This window comes from Mixophyes fleayi, chromosome 3, assembly GCF_038048845.1.
Source record: "Mixophyes fleayi isolate aMixFle1 chromosome 3, aMixFle1.hap1, whole genome shotgun sequence".
Taxonomy (NCBI): domain Eukaryota; kingdom Metazoa; phylum Chordata; class Amphibia; order Anura; family Limnodynastidae; genus Mixophyes; species Mixophyes fleayi.
Genome location: NC_134404.1, coordinates 7,027,733 through 7,038,298, shown reverse-complemented (window position 1 = coordinate 7,038,298; position 10,566 = coordinate 7,027,733). Strand labels below are relative to the sequence as shown.

Below are 10,566 nucleotides of genomic sequence, written 5' to 3'. Positions count from 1 at the left end.
GTTTTTTTGAGGGAATTTTCTATTTTAAAAAGTGAGCATTTTAGGAATTCTACAAAATTAAAAAAATAACTCCTTCGAGCCGGAAACCTCTGCTATTCCCTGTGCCAGGCTGCTCTTGGAGCCCTGATGAAGACTGCCCTGTGCAACAAAGTAATCTTACTCTTCACCAGCAGCTAACGGCGCCGCGAGTGTTGTAAGTAAAACGCGCATGTGCAGCTCTCTGTTGTCCTCTCTTAAGCCGGATGATTTGCTGTTTGTTTACTCATGTGCATGGAATATGTACCTATATTCATGCTAATAGCTATAATTGTTAGCTCATGATTATTTATTTATGAGTTATTATAGTTATTGTATTCATATATGTCACATCTGTTTGATGATTGTGCGGCAGTACAGAATCAGTGGTGCCCTTTAAATAGACATTGATATACCGGTTTTCTCCAGACTTTTTAACTAGAAATGTTGGGAAGTACATGAAACCTCTGAATTTGTCCTACTTCCCTTATCATGACCATAGTACACTTTCTCATGGATTTTTGTGCCAAGTAACCAAGTAGAGCTGTTATTAGCACAAATAAAATATCATATTCCCATACCGGGAGTCGAACCCGGGCCGCCTGGGTGAAAACCAGGAATCCTAACCGCTAGACCATATGGGATCTGATGAGATGGAATCTGATGAGATTGGCTCTGAAGTATCAGCTGCTTACAGACATCTCACCAACCTGCCCTGCAGCCAGACACCATGTGTATGTCCTATATAACCTGGTAACCCTTTACCTGCCTGCTAATCCCAGGGAATCTCCTCTCTCTTAGTGAGCTGAGCTATGGAAAGTGTCCCCAGGATCAGGAATTGTGTCTCTATCAGCTGTCTGTGCCCTGCTCTTACATGTAGTGTGGTAAACCGTAATCACCGTAATAGAGGCTCAGCAGCATGCAGTATGATTAATATGTAGCAGAAAAATTACATTAAAAAGATTAAATCAAGATGAGTGATGTATATTTTGTATTTTTTTGGGTAATTTAGTATTATAAAAAATGAGAATTGTAGAACTTATTCAAAACAAAAAAAATAACTCCTTCGAGCCGGAATTGAACCAGCGACCTAAGGATTTCTGCATCAACTTACACTACAGTCCTCCGCTCTACCAGCTGAGCTATCGAAGGATTGTGTGTGCATTGATTCTGTGACATCATAGGTCAAAACAAAACTGTCACAAACTGTAAAATTCCTAAGAATTTGACCCAGCGATCTACCTGGATTCACTGAGAAGTTACAGCCCCAATGAGTGGCAGAGAAGAAGGTGTAAGTGGGTATGGAAACAAGATGTATTGATACTCTAGGTTGCCTCTAACTTCTCTAAAGACTACCAATCCTTCCCACATACACAAGTGAGTGTAACGTACCACCCAAAATGTAACCATCCTGACAAAGGTGCCGAAAGTTGGGATGACTCATCAATCAGACCCTTACTGCCTAAACTGGGACAACTGGTAAACTAACAACTGCACATCACTGCCAGTTAATGACTAAAGTACCACATAGAGTAAAGGTGGTGTGTGCGGGCAGATACTGATGGCCAGATGAGAGGTAGAGATAACCAACAAACTTAAAATTGTTGAGGAACACGCCAGACATTGTGCCATTTCAAATTGAATTTGTAAAATTGCATTTTGCTGTATTTATATCCTATGAGTTGGGGCAATGTCCAATTCATTCCGCTGTTAGGTGTGATTGGGGTAGGACTGGAATTTCCACCAAATATGAAACGAGCTGAAAATTCCGTAGAGCAGGTTTAAAATTTTTGCTCATATTTATCAAGGGGCCATTTTTTTTAAACTGGTGCAAAAGGTGCTGTAACCCATAGCAACCACTCAGATTATACGTTTGATTTTATAAATACTCTTTAGAAAACATCTGTGCACCAATTGTCAGAAATGTCCCCCATAGAGAACAGAATTGTGTACAGCAATTTGATACTATAATTACTATACAATACAAAGGGCCTAAATGAAGTCCAAACGCAACTTGCGGGAAAGTTGTCTATTGCTCCGACCGTTTTCAAATACATGCGTATCTCAAGAACATTTCCATATGACATACAGATCAGACTGCAGCACACGCACACATATGCGCAATCAAGGTCTCATCAGAACCCAGAACACTTTAATATGAGCATAAAATAGAAACTTATCAGCATAAATACATATCTATAATATAAATGTCTAGTGGCGTGTGTTAGTCTGTCTGTGTGTGTGTGGAAAATATAAAACCAAGCTGCAGCGCTACCTGCTGGGCAGAGTTATACACTGACCTACTAAATTCTTAGTGTGTGTGAAAAAAAATAATCAGAAAGGGCTGAAATTTGGTATACTAAGATGTTTTTAATTTGTTAATTGTTAAAAGTGTTTATAAAGATTTTAAAAAAATATATATATATCTCTTGACGGAGAAGTGACAGTTGGGAGTGGTTGGTGGTTGCCGGGGGTGACAGTGGGGAGTGGTTGGTGGTTGCCGGGGGTGACAGTGAGGAGTGGTTGGTGGTTGAGGCCTGGGCTATGGCCCAAATGCATGACAAGAACCTTTTTAACACCTTAAGTAGCTTGATTTGACTAGAATGCATGAGTATCATGCACAGGTTAACTTGTATATATATATATATAATTTTCAAACTTTTTTAATACTAATTACATAAATAAACCTGTTTGCAATTCATACTGTACACATTCGATGCATTTATTGAGTCTATCTTAGCTGTATACAGCTGTCTGCGATAGCTACTGGTGCACATACATATAACTTTTAAATCAAAGGCTGTGTCGTGCAGGGGAGGGCTGGCAAAATTTAGCTCAGGGGGCGAGACTCGAATCAGCAGCCTATGAGGAACATTTTAGAGAAAAACAATTGCAGTTAGCACAGAGACCCAGCCCAAGGTAGCACATTGTGGGACCGGCCCCGGGAGGCATCTGCCCCCCCATCCCTGCCAGCCTCTGATGTTGTGCCAGTCATCACTATCAGCCGGCATTTACTCTGGCCCTGTAGTGGGTACAAAAGACACTGCTGAAAACATGCGGACATACGGCAGACACAGGACCTGAATCAGCCGGATCTGTGTTGCTTTCATTGGCATAAGGTCCATTTCTGGGCATACATAAGACTACTTCACACTACACAACGGACTTATATCCAACATAAAACAGGCCTAATATGTGTAAAACCTCAGTGTTCTGCTTGTTATACCAAAGCTGATTGGTGCAGAGTATAAAGAGTATCTCCTCTGTATCCTCCTCCCAGAGTCACCACTTCTCCTTCATCACAATCAACAACACCACAAATTTCATGAGGCCCAAAGCCTGCTGCCTTGGTATCACTCTTGAATCTTCTATAGTTGAAACCACATTGCATGAATGTAAGAGTCATAATACAATGCCAGGAGTTGGTACACAGTTATACGCTTGTCAGAGAGAAAGTAAAGTAAGATATAGGTATAATAATGTGACGGTTTGTGCAATGGACTAATAGACTTATATAGCCCCTGAAGACAGAATTTGGCATAAGCTGACCTCATCCTGTTTCAGCCAAATATGTAAGGTAAAAGTTCTCTAAAACTGGTGTTATATGTCTCTCCATAATACTCCATGCTTCCCCAAACAGCCAGACTCAGGATCAAGACCCACAGAAACCAGGGAGTCATATGCTCTAGCAAGGCATCAGTATGCATGGCATTAAAAGCATAGGAAGTTAGAAGGGATCATGATCATAGACCCAGGGGTTACTGTAGCGGAAGGCTGTGACATTCACATCAAGTCTGTCTTCCAGTCCTGTCGCCTCCATCTTCAAAACATTGCTAGAATATGTTCCATACCGAAGATGATACTAAAACTTAGTATCATTCTCTCATCTTCTTCCGCCATGGCTATTGTAACCTCCTCCTATCTGCCATTCTCCTCACCCATCTATCCCCACTGTCACACTCTGCTCCCCAGGTATCTCTACCCGAGCCTCAAAGTACTGATTTTCATATTAACCTTCTTGGTATAGGCTGTCAGCCACGCTTGACATCTCTGATTATCCACACCTGTGGTTAGTCATTCTACTATTGGCCAGTCCTCCTTTATAAGGCTCCTCCTTTTACTTGTCCTTTGCTGGTTCTTCCAGTCAACACCTGGCCTGGTTCAGCTGCCTGTTCTGTTATAGCTACTCTGCTTATACTGCTGACTGCTGCTACTTCTTATACATCTATGTGGTAAAGCCGTGGGTCATCATTGCTGCATGTTCGGAGTTCGCCGATTTCTGCTCATCTGGTCCACTCACCTGTGGTAATCGCTGTGACCAATGCCCGCTAAGCTACTCTGCATACACCGCTGACTGCTGTTACTCCTTCCACATCTTTGTGGTAAAGTCATGGGTCATTGTTTCTTTGTTCACCTGCTCTATGTCATCTGTGCTGGTGCTGCGGTCTACATTTGCTGCCTCTCTTATATGTATCGCTGCTTACTGCTGAATTGCTCTACACTCTTGTGGTAAGCTATGATTCATCTTGCGGTGTTTCTGATTCCACTGACTTCTGCTATCAACACCTGCTAGCTAATCTGCTTGGATCACTTACCTTTGTTGACTCGTTCCATATCTCACTGATGCCTGGGTCCTTTCTTCGTTGCTACATATTTGGATACAGTTGAACTTTCATTCTAATGACTGTTAGAAATATTCGTTGTTGCCAATGCTGCTACTGTGTCTATTCTCCTATAGTATCAAGCTGTGCTCCTCCATCTGTAGTAATCTCAGCACTTCAGTGTACTTTGTATTTATATCTCATTCCCTAGGAGGTATTGCTGTTGTCTACAGTTATTATATATCCTGCTCATATTTGTGGAACTTCGTGATTGGTGCCATTCTACTACTATTGCCGTGGTTCTTCATTGTAGTGTATCCTGTTCCTCATTTGAACTTGTACTTACGTTTCAATTCTAGTGGAGACAGTTTTTATTAAATTGATACTTAAATCGTATCCTCTTCTATGCTGTTTGGTTCTGTTCTCCCAACTGTTATACTGGGAACTTCCCTGAAGGACCGCGACCTGCAGGGTGGGAGCTGCTAAGCCCAAATTCCCTTGCGGGATTCCCTGGTGAAGACCTTCCACCCTGTTAGACTCTGCGCGCCTCCAGGGGGGTCTAGTTATCCCAGTTCAAAAAGCAGGATCACACTCCTGCATGTGCTAACCAGACACCCACTTCAAAGCATCCTAAATGCCACAGCAAGATTGATCTACTTCCTTTGCTACTTAACATCTGCTGCCCCATTTTGCAAATTCCCACACAGTCTTACTGTGTCCTCCAGAATCTAATTCAAATTACTCAACATTACCTTCAAAGCCCTCAATAAAACAGCCCTACATATAAATCAAATCTCATCTCAAGATACACTTCTTCTCACTCTCTTAGATCTACCACTGACCTGTGCCTTGTCCCTGATAACCACCTCTCATTCCTGTCTCTATGACTCATCCCCTGCTATCACGTATCTATTCTATTCCCTACAACACATAATCTTATTCAACCCCAGGCTTCAAATCTTTATATGCTCTGTGAACACTCACCTCTTTATTAGAGCTTACCCTACTGCCTCCTACGGCTACCCACACTGGTACACCCTCAATGAGGCAAGCATGAACCTTATTTATCACCTGTAATATAATGACTGAACATTATATTATTATTATTATAGTTTATTTGTTAGGCGCCACAAGGTATCCGCAGCGCCGTACATGGTACAAACAGTAGACTATACAGGGTAAAACAATACAGAACAATAAACACAAAGTACCAGAACTTCAGAAACTCCAGGCAGCTAAATACTGTAAAGACGGAGCGGAAGAACAGGTCTGGAGACAGGAGGGGAGAGGGGCCCTGCTCATACGAGCTTACATCCTAAGGGAGGGTAGACAAAATCAGGCACAAAAGGGAGCCAGTGAAGCAAAGGGGAGAGAAAAAGGAGCCAGTGAGAAACAGAAGATGTGAGAGGTTAAGTGGATGGTTGGTAGGCCTTAAGGAACAGGTGAGTTTTAAGTGCCCGCTTGAAGGAGCACAGATAGGGTGAGAGACGGATGGAGCGAGGGAGGTCGTTCCAGTGAAGGGGGGCAGCTCGGGAGAAGTCTTGTATTCTAGAGTGGGAAGAAGTAATCAGAGTGGAGGAGAGGCGGCGATCATTGCCTGAGTGCAGGGAGCGGGCGGGAGTGTGGATGGAGAGGAGGTTGGAGATATAAGGGGCAGTAGACTGGGAGAGAGCCTTGTAGGTGGTGGTGAGGAGTTTGAAAAGGATTCTGTAGGGGAAGGGGAGCCAGTGTAAGGCAAGACAGAGAGAGGAGGCAGAGGAGGAGCGGCGTGTGAGGAAGATGAGTCTCGCAGCCGCATTAAGTATAGAGAGGAGGGGGTGAGGTGGGAGCAGTGGAGGCAAGTAAGGAGGAGATTGCAGTAGTCGAGGCAGGAGATGATGAGAGCATGGATGACAGTTTTGGTGGCATCTTGAGAGAGGAAAGGATGGATGCGGGCAATGTTACGGAGTTGGAAGCGACAGGCATGGGCAAGGGATTGAATGTGGGGGGCAAAAGAGAGAGAGGAGTCAAGAGTGACTCCTAGGCAGAGAGTTGGGTGACAGAGGAGATTGTGGAGTTGTTAACAGTTAATTATAAAGGAATCCCTTTTGTAGACTTTATTTCTTCACTGAGACAGATGACAGCAAAATATATATTAATAGTAATAATAGGCTTACATAATAGTAATAACATTGCAAATGAAGAATTATTGGTAATATTAGAATAAGATAAGAAAAGAGTTCAGGAGTTGCCCTCAAAGGCTTGTATTATATTTTGTTGCATTCTACTTTTATTGGTAATACTCTATTAGTACTAATATGACCTTGGAAATTCATTATCAAAATTAAGTAAAATCAAAACCATGGGCAGTAATAGGAGTGAACGATTCCCATATTGTTATATTATACTCATGCGATAGTTTGAAGGTTGGATCCAGTGAAAAGGAGAAGTCTGTGTATGAGGTAGTACAGAAAAGAGGAGCTTTGTTCAGTTAAAGATGTACAGCGTTGGGGGTATAGTGGTGAGCATAGCTGCCTTCCAAGCAGTTGACCTGGGTTCGATTCCCGGCCAACGCAAAAATGTATTTAATTAATCTATACAAGAAACATTGGAGTCAGGTATCATGAAACAAGTGAAGTAAAGTCAGATTATATATATTATTACTGCTGCTAGAACTGTACAAGTAAGTGTGTTTAAGACAATATTTGGATGATCATGCTTAGGAGCATCGTTATTTAACAGCCATTTAAAAGTCTAATATATTTCTAAAATAATTATGTAACAATGAATATATACTTAGAGATTATATTAACGGAAAAGTGTCTTCAAAATATAATCCGTATGTCCTGTAAATCTACATTTTAATGAATGAGATTTACATAAATATTTCTTGCTTTTCTCTGCACCTTTTCCGTCTCTCTTAACCAGCACCCACCCTCTTGGGAACAGGTTTCCAGTTTGTACTGAATGTCAACCAGACATCTGACTTGCCTTTCTCATTACTTTGTTACATTGTTTACTCACCTTTAGGTCATCTGAAATAATAGAGAATCCCTCAAAATATGTGGAGATGACATTAACAGCATAGTATCCTAAAGATAATTAATTTCTTCTGTTCAACTACATTTTAATGAATTAAATTTACATAAACAATAAAAAGATGTAAATGTAAACATAAAACAAACATAATTACAAAGCCAAAAAGTCTGTGTGTGCCGAGTAATCACATTTTAAGCAAAACTTATTTAGGGATTCTTGCAAGTCCCGGGAGGGAAAAGGTGTATGGGAGCACAAGTCAGGGTAGGCACAGCTGTATGGGAGCACAAGTCAAGGGTGGGCACAGCTGTATGGGAGCAAAAGTCAAGGGTGGGCACAGCTGTATGGGAGCACAAGTCTGGGGTGGGCACAGCTATATGGTAGCACAAGTCAAGGGTGGGCACAGCTATATGGGAGCACAAGTCAAGGGTGGGCACAGCTATATGGGAGCACAAGTCAGGGATAGGCACAGGTGTATGGGAGCACAAGTCCGGGGTGGGCACAGCTGTATGAAAGCACAAGTCAAGGGTGGGCACAACTGTATGGGAGCACAAGTCAGGGACATGCACAGCTGTATGGGAGAACAAGTCAAGGTTGGGCACAGGTGTAGGGGAGCACAAGTCAAGGGTGGGCACAGCTGTATGGGAGCACAAGTCAAGGGTGGGCACAGCTGTATGGGAGCACAAGTCAAGGGTGGGCACAGCTATATGGTAGCACAAGTCAAGGGTGGGCACAGCTATATGGGAGCACAAGTCAGGGACAGGCACATGTGTATGGGAGCACAAGTCCGGGGTGGGCACAGCTGTATGGAAGCACAAGTCAAGGGTGGGCACAACTGTATGGGAGCACAAGTCAGGGACAGGCACAGCTGTATGGGAGAACAAGTCAAGGGTGGGCACAGGTGTATGGGAGCACAAGTCTGGGGTGGGCACAGCTGTATGGGAGCAGAAGTCCGGGGTGGCCACAAGTGTATGGGAGCACAAGTCAAGGGTGGGCACAGCTGTATGGGAGCACAAGTCAGGGGTGGGCACAGCTGTATGGGAGCAGAAGTCCGGGGTGGCCACAAGTGTATGGGAGCACAAGTCAAGGGTGGGCACAGCTGTATGGGAGCACAAGTCAGGGGTGGGCACTGCTATATAGGAGCACAAGTCCGGGGTGGGCACAGCTGTATGGGAGCACAAGTCCAGGGTGGGCACTGCTATATAGGAGCACAAGTCCGGGGTGGGCACAGCTATATGGGAGCACAAGTCCGGGGTGGACACAGCTGTATGGGAGCACAAGTCCGGGGTGGGCACAGCTGTATGGGAGCACAAGTCTGAGGTGGGCACAGGTGAAAAGTCATAAATGACTAAAGCTAAGAGCTCTGCTACAAGTACAAATAAATTTTAAATTTCCAATACCGGGAGTTGAACCTGGGCCACAATCAGGAATCCTAACCTCTAGAATCTATGTGACCTGACAGCAGGATACGTGTGATAAGAACTGAACACAGATATGTCACCTACCTGCAATGCAACCAGACTCCATGGGGGGAATTTATCAATGTGAGGGTTTGGCAGGGAGATCAAACCCACCGCACATCAAAGCATTTCACCAGTGATATTACATTCAGACTGCTGGGGATGTGTCCCCACAGGGGGGTCCTGGTCTTACCTAGGGATACAACTTGTGCCATTACTAAGCAGCATTGTCATTATCATGGTACATCTGGCCGATACCAAGTTAAAAAAAATGTGTCTCCTGAATAAATCAAACTGTTTTCTGTGTCCCCTAGAATAAAAAAAAACAAACAAATCATATACATGCCCCCTTTATAAATAAAAATACTAATAGAACCACCTTTATTAATTAAAATAGTAACAGTACACCCAGCAGTTTTTCTGCTAAATTTCAGTGGTTTGCTATTGATAAAATGACCCAAATCCTCACTTGACAAAACCCACCCTCTCCATAGTAATAGCTGATCACAGATCTCTCACCTACCTGCTGTGCAGACAGACACCAGGGGTCTGAGTCATTAAGGACATTAAGCAAAAACACAAAAAAAAAACATGCAAAATTTTTCTTAGACAAACCATGTTACAATACAAGCGGTGCAAATTAGTTTATTGTTTTGCAGATAAGTAAAAATCTGGCTGTGTTTTCATGTAGCACACAATTACATGATAGCTTTAGTTTTACACTAAAATTTAAAGTTGATCTGGGCCATGTCCTACCCCAACTATAAATCTGTCCCCACATTTTAAATTTACCTCCCCCTCCAATGCATCATGGTTTTGCCCAGGTGCATACTTTTTTATGTTTTACTTTCCTTAATCACTCAGGCAGAGCCGTAACTTAGAATTCTAGCGCCTGGGGCGAGAAATACAAACTCCACCCATCTAGGCCCTCAATTTTAACCAATTTAACCTAAAATATTCCTAATTTGCGTCCCCCTTAAGCGTTGTGCCCTGGGCGGTCGCCCCTGTCGCACAGCCCTAGTTACGGCCCTGCACTCAGGCCCCCTGTGTATGTCCTATATAACCTGGTAACCCTTTACCTGCCTGCTGATCACAGGGAATCTCCTCTCTCTCAGTGAGCTGAGCTATGGAAAGTATCACCAGGATCAGGACTTGTGTCTCTATCAGCTGTCTCTGCCCTGTTCTTACATGTAGTGTGGTAACCCGTAATCATTATAAGAGAGGCTCAGCAGCATGCAGTATGATTAACATGTAGCAGAAAAATGACTAGTTCTCTCCATTAAAAAGTTGAAATCAGGATGAGTAACGTATATTTTGTATTTTGAGGTAATTTACTATTTTAAAAAATGAGAATTTTAGGAATTGTACAAAACAAAAAAAAAAACTCCTTCGAGCCGGAATTGAACCAGCGACCTAAGGATTTCTGCATCAACTTCCACTACAGTCCTCCGCTCTACCAGCTGAGCTATCGAAGG

The 10,566-nt window shown here is 43.0% G+C and overlaps 4 non-coding genes across 4 annotated transcripts; 1 reads left to right on the top strand and 3 right to left on the bottom strand.

Annotated features, from left to right (window-relative positions):
• Positions 1 to 587: 587 nt before the first annotated feature.
• TRNAE-UUC (transfer RNA glutamic acid (anticodon UUC)) lies at positions 588 to 659 on the bottom strand. The gene has a single exon. It is a non-coding gene; the product is annotated as a tRNA-Glu (tRNA).
• A 418-nt stretch (positions 660 to 1,077) lies between these two features.
• TRNAY-GUA (transfer RNA tyrosine (anticodon GUA)) lies at positions 1,078 to 1,167 on the bottom strand. The gene is given in 2 exon segments: positions 1,078 to 1,113; positions 1,131 to 1,167. It is a non-coding gene; the product is annotated as a tRNA-Tyr (tRNA).
• A 5,932-nt stretch (positions 1,168 to 7,099) lies between these two features.
• On the top strand, positions 7,100 to 7,171 carry TRNAG-UCC (transfer RNA glycine (anticodon UCC)). The gene has a single exon. It is a non-coding gene; the product is annotated as a tRNA-Gly (tRNA).
• A 3,305-nt stretch (positions 7,172 to 10,476) lies between these two features.
• On the bottom strand, positions 10,477 to 10,566 carry TRNAY-GUA (transfer RNA tyrosine (anticodon GUA)). The gene is given in 2 exon segments: positions 10,477 to 10,512; positions 10,530 to 10,566. It is a non-coding gene; the product is annotated as a tRNA-Tyr (tRNA).